The sequence below is a fragment of the Octodon degus genome, unplaced genomic scaffold, assembly GCF_000260255.1.
Source record: "Octodon degus isolate 3935 unplaced genomic scaffold, OctDeg1.0 scaffold00089, whole genome shotgun sequence".
Lineage (NCBI taxonomy): Eukaryota > Metazoa > Chordata > Mammalia > Rodentia > Octodontidae > Octodon > Octodon degus.
Window position 1 is genome coordinate 9156278 of NW_004524665.1, and position 9159 is coordinate 9165436.

Consider the following 9159-nt stretch of genomic DNA (forward strand, 5'->3'; position numbering starts at 1 on the left):
CTCTCAGGTGAAGCTGCTCCTTTGGAAGCTCCCTGCTGAGATGCAGCTGAGCAGGAGCGCCTGGGAGATGTCCCACCCTGGCCCCCAGGGCCCCTGTGCCAGCACAGAGCACCTCCTGTTCACCTCTGGGGCTCCCTGTGGCCTCCCAGAGGTTCAGAGGCTGCCAGGCCAGGACAGACATGGTGTGGCCCATGCCCACACAGGGTGCCGTGAGGGGCATTTGGCCCCATCCAGTCTGGGCCCTGTCCCTTGAGCACGTGGACAAGCAGCTCCCTGTGGGGGTCCAATGCTAGGATGGCCAGAGCAGAGGTGGTACTTGTGCCCCAGGAGCTGTGCGCAGGGTGCTTTGCGCCCGAGGACCTGCCTGGCTGCCTGCTCCAGGACCCCACAGCCCCCATCTCCTCTCCTGACCCACTCCTCTCTCCTGAAAGGGCAGAGCCCTTCTCAGCAGCTGAACCCCAGCCTGTGTCCATGTGGAGGCCTCGCGCCCCTGCATGGCACACCCCCTTGGTCTCCAGGGTCTCTGAGGAGGGAATGCTGCCTGCCTTTTGAGGCCCACAACGAGGCCACACATCTCCCGGCCACTCAGACTGTCTCCTGGTGGGGTTTTCCTAGCCCACAACAGGGTGATGTGGACAGTGCCCTTCCCACCTGTGCTTCTCACCAGCACCTGCCCCTTGCCCAGGCAGATCCGCTCCCTCTGATGGCGCCTGTCACCTTCCTGGACAGGCAAAGAGGTCCTGCCCACTCCAGCTGGCAGACCAGGAAAGAAGTGACAGGCAGGGCAGGCCTGGCCCATTGGTCAGGGGAGCAGCCCCCTTTCTGGTTGTCAACTTGACCATGACAGAGCCTGGACTGGCAGGGAAGGTGCATCCCTGAGGACAGGCAGCTTGCCCTTAGGTGTTCAAGTGACCTGAGGGCTGGGCAGGCCACGTGTGCCTGCTGACCTGTGATGTGCACTTCTCAGACACGGCTCTCCACGCTCCTTGCACTGGGCTAAGTCTTCATCCTACACTCTGCGTGAGAACTGCAGCTGACCCGCGGCCAGTGCCTGGCCAGGACACTGACGCTTAAAATGCGGCAGCTTCCAGCTGGTGCCCCTGCTGGACCAGGGAGCGGGAGTTGGCAGGAGTGGCCCACCCTGCCCTTCCCACCTGCCAGGCCTGTCCCTTCTACCCCAGCACTGGAGGAGGTAGGGTGTGTCCTGGCCCCTGGCATTGCTCCTGTGGCTCCTGAGGGCTGTGGGGCTCATGTCGCCCCGCACGCATGCAGGAAGTAGCCTTGTCCTCTCACATAAGGGGTCCCTGGATGGGGCCCCTGGGTGATCTGAGCCCTGCCAAAAAGGGCTGGCACACCTGCGTGGCCACGCCTTGGCTCCTCTGGGCGCTTCCTGCATCTCTCCGGCTTCTCCATGAAGCATTGTGGAAGAACACGTGTGGCCAGGAACCCCCGCCATCGGGCCCTCCTCTCTCACACCAGCCTCCAGGGCCCCCACCATCCTTTTGACTGATGGCTCCTGTTCTGCCTGCTGGTCCTTCAATGATCCTAGGGTTTCCAAGGCGTTTCCTCCCAGAAAGTGACCCCTACAATGGGCATGGTGTGGCCCTCCCTCCTGTGCACTGCACCTGGTGACAGGCTCCAAGCCTCCCACAAGGCCACACAGTCGCCAGCACAGCTGCGTGGGCAGGGGGCAGCTTGTGCCCTTGGCCTGGCCACAGGCACTGATCACAGTCTGAGGCTTGGAGGAGCCCCTGTGCGGCCAAGCAGGGCCAGACGCTACCAACCCCAGCGGCCCTGCCCTGCCTCTGCCTCAGTCCTTCTACCCCTCCAACTCCTGCCTGGAAGGTGCTTCTCCCAGATGGCTGCATGGTTGCCCCTGCACATCTCTGTCTCTGCCCAGGGCTTCCTGGTGCTGTCCTGGCACCTCACAGTTCCCACATGAGAACTCCATTTCCCAGCATTCTTCACTATCTCTGTATCTCTATTTTCAGATTTCTTGGTGAGGTCTGCCATGGTACAGTGCCACAGAGGGGCTTACTCAGCACTAGTGACAGTTCCGACGTGCTAAAGACCAGAAACCTAAGTGAAGTGTTGGCAGGTGGGTCCTTCCCTGGACGTGAGACCATGACCTGCTTCTCTCCAGGCCCAGTGGTTGCCAGCATCCCTTGGTTTGCAGATGCCTCTCTGGCCCTTCCTCTACCCTACGAGACTAGTCCAGGGGCTCAGGGGTTCCCCCAACTCCAGCATGACCTCACCTCAGTATCCTCAGCTGTTGCATCTACCCCCTTACAGAATACTGTGTCACATTCTGAAGTTCCAGGTGGATGTGTTTGGGGGCCCACCCCTCAACCCAGGGTGGTGATCTGGTGTCACAGGCAGGGTCTGGGCTGGACTGCACTCTCCTGGGTCCCGTCAGCACACAACGGGCAGCAGTAAGTGTGTACTCAGCTATCAAGAAAGTAAAACTAAACAAAGCAGAAGGCACAGCCAGGGTCACACATGGAGCCTCTCACCATGCTGCAGTGAGGACGTCCCTAGGCACAGCCTGTTTCTGCTCGTCTAGTCAGACGCAGTGCCAGGGCGTTTTATCAAGCAGGCACCTTATCCCATCTCAGGGAATAAACACCAATCCAGATGCCTCTTCCCACTCAGCTCCTAAGATCTGCAGACCCTTCCCCTTGATTCTAATCCTGCCCTCTGCACAGCCCACGTCACCATGCTGTGTTCTTTTGGACCCCATTTCTCCCTAGGCTACCTGGCCACTGCTACCTGTCAGGCCCTGCAAACCTCTTATCCCCACCAGCAGTGCCTGAAGGTCCTAGGCTCTCCACATTTTCCCGACAACCCTTCTGCACCCCTTACCAGACAGTTCACTGAGTCACTGCCGTGGAGCACATGTGACACCCCTGGCACAGTGGAGCATGTGTGACACCTCTGCCATGGAGGAGCACGCATGTCACCTCTGCAGCTCCTGTGCCTGCTTGCAGCACCAACTCACCATGCCTGGCCAGCATGCACTCACCCCTAGGAGCAGTCACCATGCAGCCCATGGCTGTCCTTCCATTTCTGTGGCTACTCTCTCACCCATGCTTTTTACCAGTGCTCCAAGGCCAAGCCAGCGTGGGGACAAGAAACAAGGACTCGCACTCAGTGTGGCCCCAGGTGTCCACCCTCTAGCAGGCCTCACATCTCCTCTTAGGTGGCTCTTGTACCTCCCTGGGGCTCAGTGTCCCATCTGTAAAGTGGGGCGACAGCATGAGACCACAGCACAGACTTGCCTTAGGCAGGAGGCCCTGCAGAGCCAGCCTGTCACTTGCTACTGCTAACTGTTGCCAACACAGATCAGCCAGGCCGGTGCCCAGGACGTTCAAGGATGCCAAACCGGCCCCTGAGAACAGCCCCTACCCACGCTGTTCACCTGACTTCTTAGGGGCTCTCTCCAGCCTGGAGAAGCCCCAGCTGCGTGGACAGCGACCTCAGGGCTGTGCCTGTCCAGCAGGCCAGTCCGCTCCCAGCAGCTGCGTCCTTGTGCGGTAGACACAGCGAGCTCACCTGTGCACAGGGTGACTGTGCCAAGATGGGGCCTCTGGGCAAGGCTACTGGGGCTGCTCAAAGCCCTGCTGGGGGGCGGGGGGGAGACGGCCCAGACAGAGGACGCGCGAGCTGGCGCCTATTTGAGCTCCAGTTCACTATCACACGCTTACTCAGAGGCAGACGCCTGGTCTCGGGTCAGGTCCCTGAAGGCGGCCCAGATCCTCTCCAGCCACTGAGGAAGAACGCTGCTCCTAGAACTGCACTGCCCACCGGAGCCAGCCAAACTCTGGGAGGCCCAGGTGGGTGACAGGCCGTGTGCAGTGTGGACAGCAGGGACCCCAGCAGTCCACGCCGCATTCCCGTAGGAAACCCAAGGGCCAGGTGGCCCTGGAGGTGACTGCCCTGGGTGGCAGAGTCCAGCCTCAGTGGGACCCAGACATGACAGTGGCCAGCATCACCTGGCCGCTTATCAGCAAAGCTCCGTGTGTCCCAGTAGGTGGCGCTATCACATCCTGGCTGTCCCCGGAGGTCGCCTACACGTGGTAGCTTCAGGCCTCTCTGCTGCTGTGCTTCTTAGTTTGCTTCTGTATTTTTTAAAATCCTTTTTTTAAAAAAAAAAAAAAAAAAATGATATAATCTCATTAAATAGGACTTGAGTCACACAGTGACATTCAAGCAACGGTGGACGACACCTGCAGTGCTTAAGGCTGTAGGACAGGTCCGAGGCCTCTCTGCCTCCCCACGAGGGACACCTATTCCAGCCAGGGACGGATGCACACAGACAAGTGAAGGAGAAGCCCAGGGTCCTGGGGATGGGCAAGGAAAGCTGCAGGCCGAGACCACGGCCACCTTCGCACCTCTGCCCCGCACGGTTCTTCTCAGAGTGGGAATTCTCCAAGCAGCTGCAGCGCAGACCACGGCTGGCGCGTAGGCCTGAGCTGCACTGTGCTGGGCAGGCAGCACTGCTCGGGAGCACCGGCCAGGAGAGCATGGCACCAGGGGAGCTTCGCTCAGGTGGGGTTGGAGGCCTGAGGAGCCGGACGAACGGGCCGCCAGCTAGGGCAGGGCAGCGCCAAGGCCAGGGCTCTGCAGGGCATTCAGCTTCCGGCTTCTGTCGCCGGTTTCTGTCACCGGCTTCTGTCCTCCTGCCGAAAGCAGCTGCGGTGCGCATGGAACTAACCCAGGCTGCCTTCCTGCCTCAGTCTCTCAGTTGCTGGGATTACAGGTGTGTTCCGTGTACCCGGCTTGTTCCAATAAATCTTTATTCACAAAATGGTGAGTAGAACTTGGCCCATGAGCCAGTTTCCCAATCTCTGCACAAAACGTGGGCAGTTACTGGGGAAGGGGAGGAGGAGGCCCCGCATCTCATCCGGGCCCTTCCCTCCCTGGGCTGGGACAGGCACCTCTCTCACACTCCCTGGACAGGGGAGTCACCCAATGCCTGCAAGGCACATGGTTTGGGGCATCTCAGGACAGGCCTGTGTGGCGAGACCGCCAGCACCCGCAGTGTCCCTCTCCTGCATGTGCTCGCCCAGAGAAGTGTGTGTGCCAAAGGTTTCCAGAACCAACGAAACGACGACTCTTACAGGATGTAAAAGGAAACACATTTAACACACCTATAATATTCAAATAACGGAACTAAACAAAAAAAGGGGACACAGATGAATGTCCATTTTGTATCTGTGTATTCAAAGTGGTTAGGATAGATATATAGTTACATTCTCTTAATGAACAGAGGGATTTGTTCTAATGGTGTCTGTAAATAGGATCTCAAGTCCGCATCTTGTACAGCAATTAACCACTAGGAAGAATGTATGCAATGTGTTGATTACTGAAACTGTCCTACCAATTTGGTTTGAAACTGAAAAAAAAAAATAATAATAAAAAAGGAAACACATGCTTGAAATTTATTCCTCATTGTCAGTGAAGGAATCAGACAGATGTCATAACAAGTTCAAGAGAAAACCAAAAGGAGAAACACATTCGCAGATCAAGAATAGTGATGCTAATAAGCAAGAGGAGGCAAATGGGGGAGGAATGCTACCTGGATTTCTCTGGCTAGGCTTTGTGTCTGTGCCTACGACTAATGTGCAGCACAGTTACGGAGGACTTGAGCTCACAGACTACAGAGGCTCAGTCAGATGACCTGGAGGCGGGACCTCTGGACAAGCAGGGCTGTGTGGAGGGAAGACCTCATGGGTACAGGCCCACAGCTCTCGATGCACACTACAAGCGCAAGCACACAGCAGTGACCACAAGAGCGAGAACTCATGCTGACCACGTGCACATGAGGCGCCAGGCTCCATGTGGGGGCTGAGATGCAGGGAGGAGTGCAGGGGACACGCCCACCCGCCAAAGGAGGGATCTCCAAGGCCCACGGGGGTGACGAGCCCGGAACTGGGTCACGTTAACCCTCAGCGACAGAGCTTCCCTCCACTCCACTAAGAGAGCATCAACACAAACTCAGGAGAAAAATTCTAGGTTCCGCTCCTCAGACAGACCTGTTGCGAGCAGGCGGGGAGCCGACACAGACGTCCATGCCTGGATACACACAGCAAGATAGGACATGTATATCACCTGGATCTTGCTGTGGATGCTCCTGCAGATGACATTTAATTCACTTGGATGTTAGCGTTGAATGTAAGTGACCAGAAGTAACAACCGTCCCACCTGGGGTGCTTCTGCACCAAAAGTCTGCATCTTTGACTTACAAATCTGAAAAGAGAAAAAATGGGTTCTATACAATGAAAGATCAAATCACACATGCACACACATGGGTGGACGCTCTTCTACTTCACCTTGGTCACTTGCTGGAATCTCCACTTCACCGACGCTGACTGCTCCTGTTCGCACTGGACAGCCCTTCTCTGCTCTGGAGAGGACTTGGGCTCCACTTCAGAAGCAGAGGCTGTGAGGTGTGGCTTGCCCATTGTTGCCTGCAGTGGCCACCAGGCCGCTGCTCCTCTCCCACCAAGGCCTCGGGTGCGCAGTGCGGATGGTGCCCCACTGTGTGGTCCTGCAGCTTGGGTGCTCAGCTGTCTTTCCAGCAATCCCGTGGGACGCCAGCGCAGGGCCACACTGGGAATCACCACTTCAGTTTGCAGTCTGCTTTTGGACTCATCTGCTTTGTTCCTTGCTGTTAATGTATCTATTGCTTCTTTGCTGATTTCTAAGCCTTGAATTTGCTTTGGAAGGTCTGGAATCCTGTTTCCTAGTACATCATGTATTTTTAACATTTCACTAACCCTGCATTCTTACCAGACTCCTCTCTCTGGTAGGCGCTGTTCCTGCTCACGAGTCACGCTTCCCTGCAGTGCGCCTTCTGGACCAGACTCCTCTCTCCTGGGTTTTTTCCTTGAGGGCTCTAAGGCAGGGTTCTGCATGTGACCCCCTGCCCTTTGCTTCAAGCTTTAAGCCGAGCGGCCCTATCCAGGGCACCTGTGGCTTCGACACATCCCTGGTGACTTCTTATCTGCTTTCCTCACAACCTGGTGACAGCCTGCTTCCCTCCTAGCCGGGTGTGGGGCCCAGCAGTGTGTCTGGCCACCTTCAACAGACCGAGGGAAGGTAGAGGCCAGGTGTTCTGCAAGGCTGAGCAGGACATTCAAGCACAGCCTCGCTCTGCCCCGGGCCAGACTGGCTCATCCCACTATGGGGAAAGTGGTCACCCACTCCCAGGGCCAGCGCATCCAGCACCTGCTCCTCTGCCCGGGAGAGGCCCGGAGCTCTTGCACACAGAACCACAGCACCTCGTGGAAGCACAGCCCCGACTGCTCTGATACACGGACGAGGGTTCTGTCTGGCTGGAGCGGCGGCTGCTGGGCCCTGCGATAACACGTATCTTTTGCTTCTCTCGCTTCTCACTTATACGTGTGGTCTCCTGTGCCCTTGTGGATTCCTTTCCTATTCTCTTTATTCTTCCCTACTCTCCTGTTAGGGCTGGGGTGCAGCATCCTGCTCACGCCACTGTCTCTGACTTTGCCCCCGAATGCCCTCAGCAGAATGAGCCCTGCTGCCACAGGAGCATGCTGGACCTGGGAATGGCCTGCATGGCACCAGCATGGGGACAGCCGGCTCTTCTGAGCCAACACGGGAGAACAGCCCAAGTGGAAAAGCAGCAAGGCGGCACCAAGACCAGTGGAGAGCAGAGCTCCACATGGAGTGAGCCGGACTTGAAGACGCCCTCTACGGCGGTGCTGCTGGGGGTGCGGGCTCTGCTCTGCAGCGAGGCACCAGCATCGCCATGCCGCCTCGGTCTCGTCCACCTGCTACTGCAGGATCAGCCCAGGTCCCTGCTCTAACGCTGTCCTTCCTGGGAGAAGCACCTGAAGGACAGCGCAATGCCTGCTTGGGCAGCAGTGTCTCAGGGCTGAGTCCAGCCCAAAGCTGGGCGGCACCTGAAACCGAGGGGGCAGCACCAGGGGCAGAGGGCAAGGCTGCTCTTTGCTCTGCTACCTGTAGTCATAATAATGGATCATGCAGGGACCAGAGGAAAGTGAGAGCCCAAAACTGAGACACTCACTTCCCAACTGCCACTTGTCCAGTCCCCAGCTCGGGCCAGGGACTTTCTTGTTCATGGGCACGGCAATGGTCCGACATATCATTTGTAAGTGTCCAGCAAGAACGAATTCACTGACCACTTACTGTGGGACCACTCCCATTGATGCTTCTCTGAGGCCAAGGCTGACAGTGGGATGGCACCTGGAACTAAGCCCAAAGGTGGAAAGCCTTGAAAGTCGTGATGCCACAGCAGGGCCTTCATGAGCTGGGTGGGCCTGGCAGCCTAGACAGCCATGGCCGCGAAGTGCACAGGGGCATCTCTTCAGCTCCCAGACTGTCACCTCCAGGGCCTGGGCTGGCGGCGCCTGGCCTCATTCCAGCATGGTGTTCTCCTGGCAGCTGTTGTACTCACTGGGATCCTGGACGTGCTGATCTCTGTAAGTGCTCAGGCCAAGCACCTACCCGTTGTCCATGTCCCCAGGATGCTGTCAGCAGCCCAGGGGAGCCTGGAGTTTCTGTCTAGTATTGATTCTATCTGGCTGGGGTGGTGGACTTTCCACCACAGCTGCCTGGAAATGGTTTTCTTATGGTAACTAGCAGTCCCGACCAAGAAAAAGAAAATTAATCCCCAATCTAACAAAACCCCCAGGTCTTCCAAGGAACAAATCAGGCTCCCAAGAGTCTGAGGAAGTCTCCTGGCAGGGCAGGGCTCAACTCAAAGGACCCCTAGCAAGCTCCAGGGCAAGGCCAGCTCCCTTGGGAGCTCACATGCTCAAACTGTGGGGGCTGGGGCTCATGGCTGCCTGTTCCTGACCCCCTAGCTTTGGGCCACAAACGTGGGAAGGAAGTTATCCTGAATATCGGCAGGCCACCGATCTCATCTTTCCTGGACCCTCTGAACAGCAGGGCCCTGCTGGTTGGAGCCTCTGGACACTCTGCCTGGAGGGTACATGGGCCCTGCTGGCTGGAGACTCTGGACACCCTGCCTGGGGGGTGCATGGGCCCTGCTGCCTGGAGCCTCTGACACCCTACCTGGAAGATACATGGGCCATGCAGCCTGGAGCCTCTGGACACCCTGCCTGGAGGGTACATGGGCCCTGCTGCCTGGAGCCTCTGGACACCCTG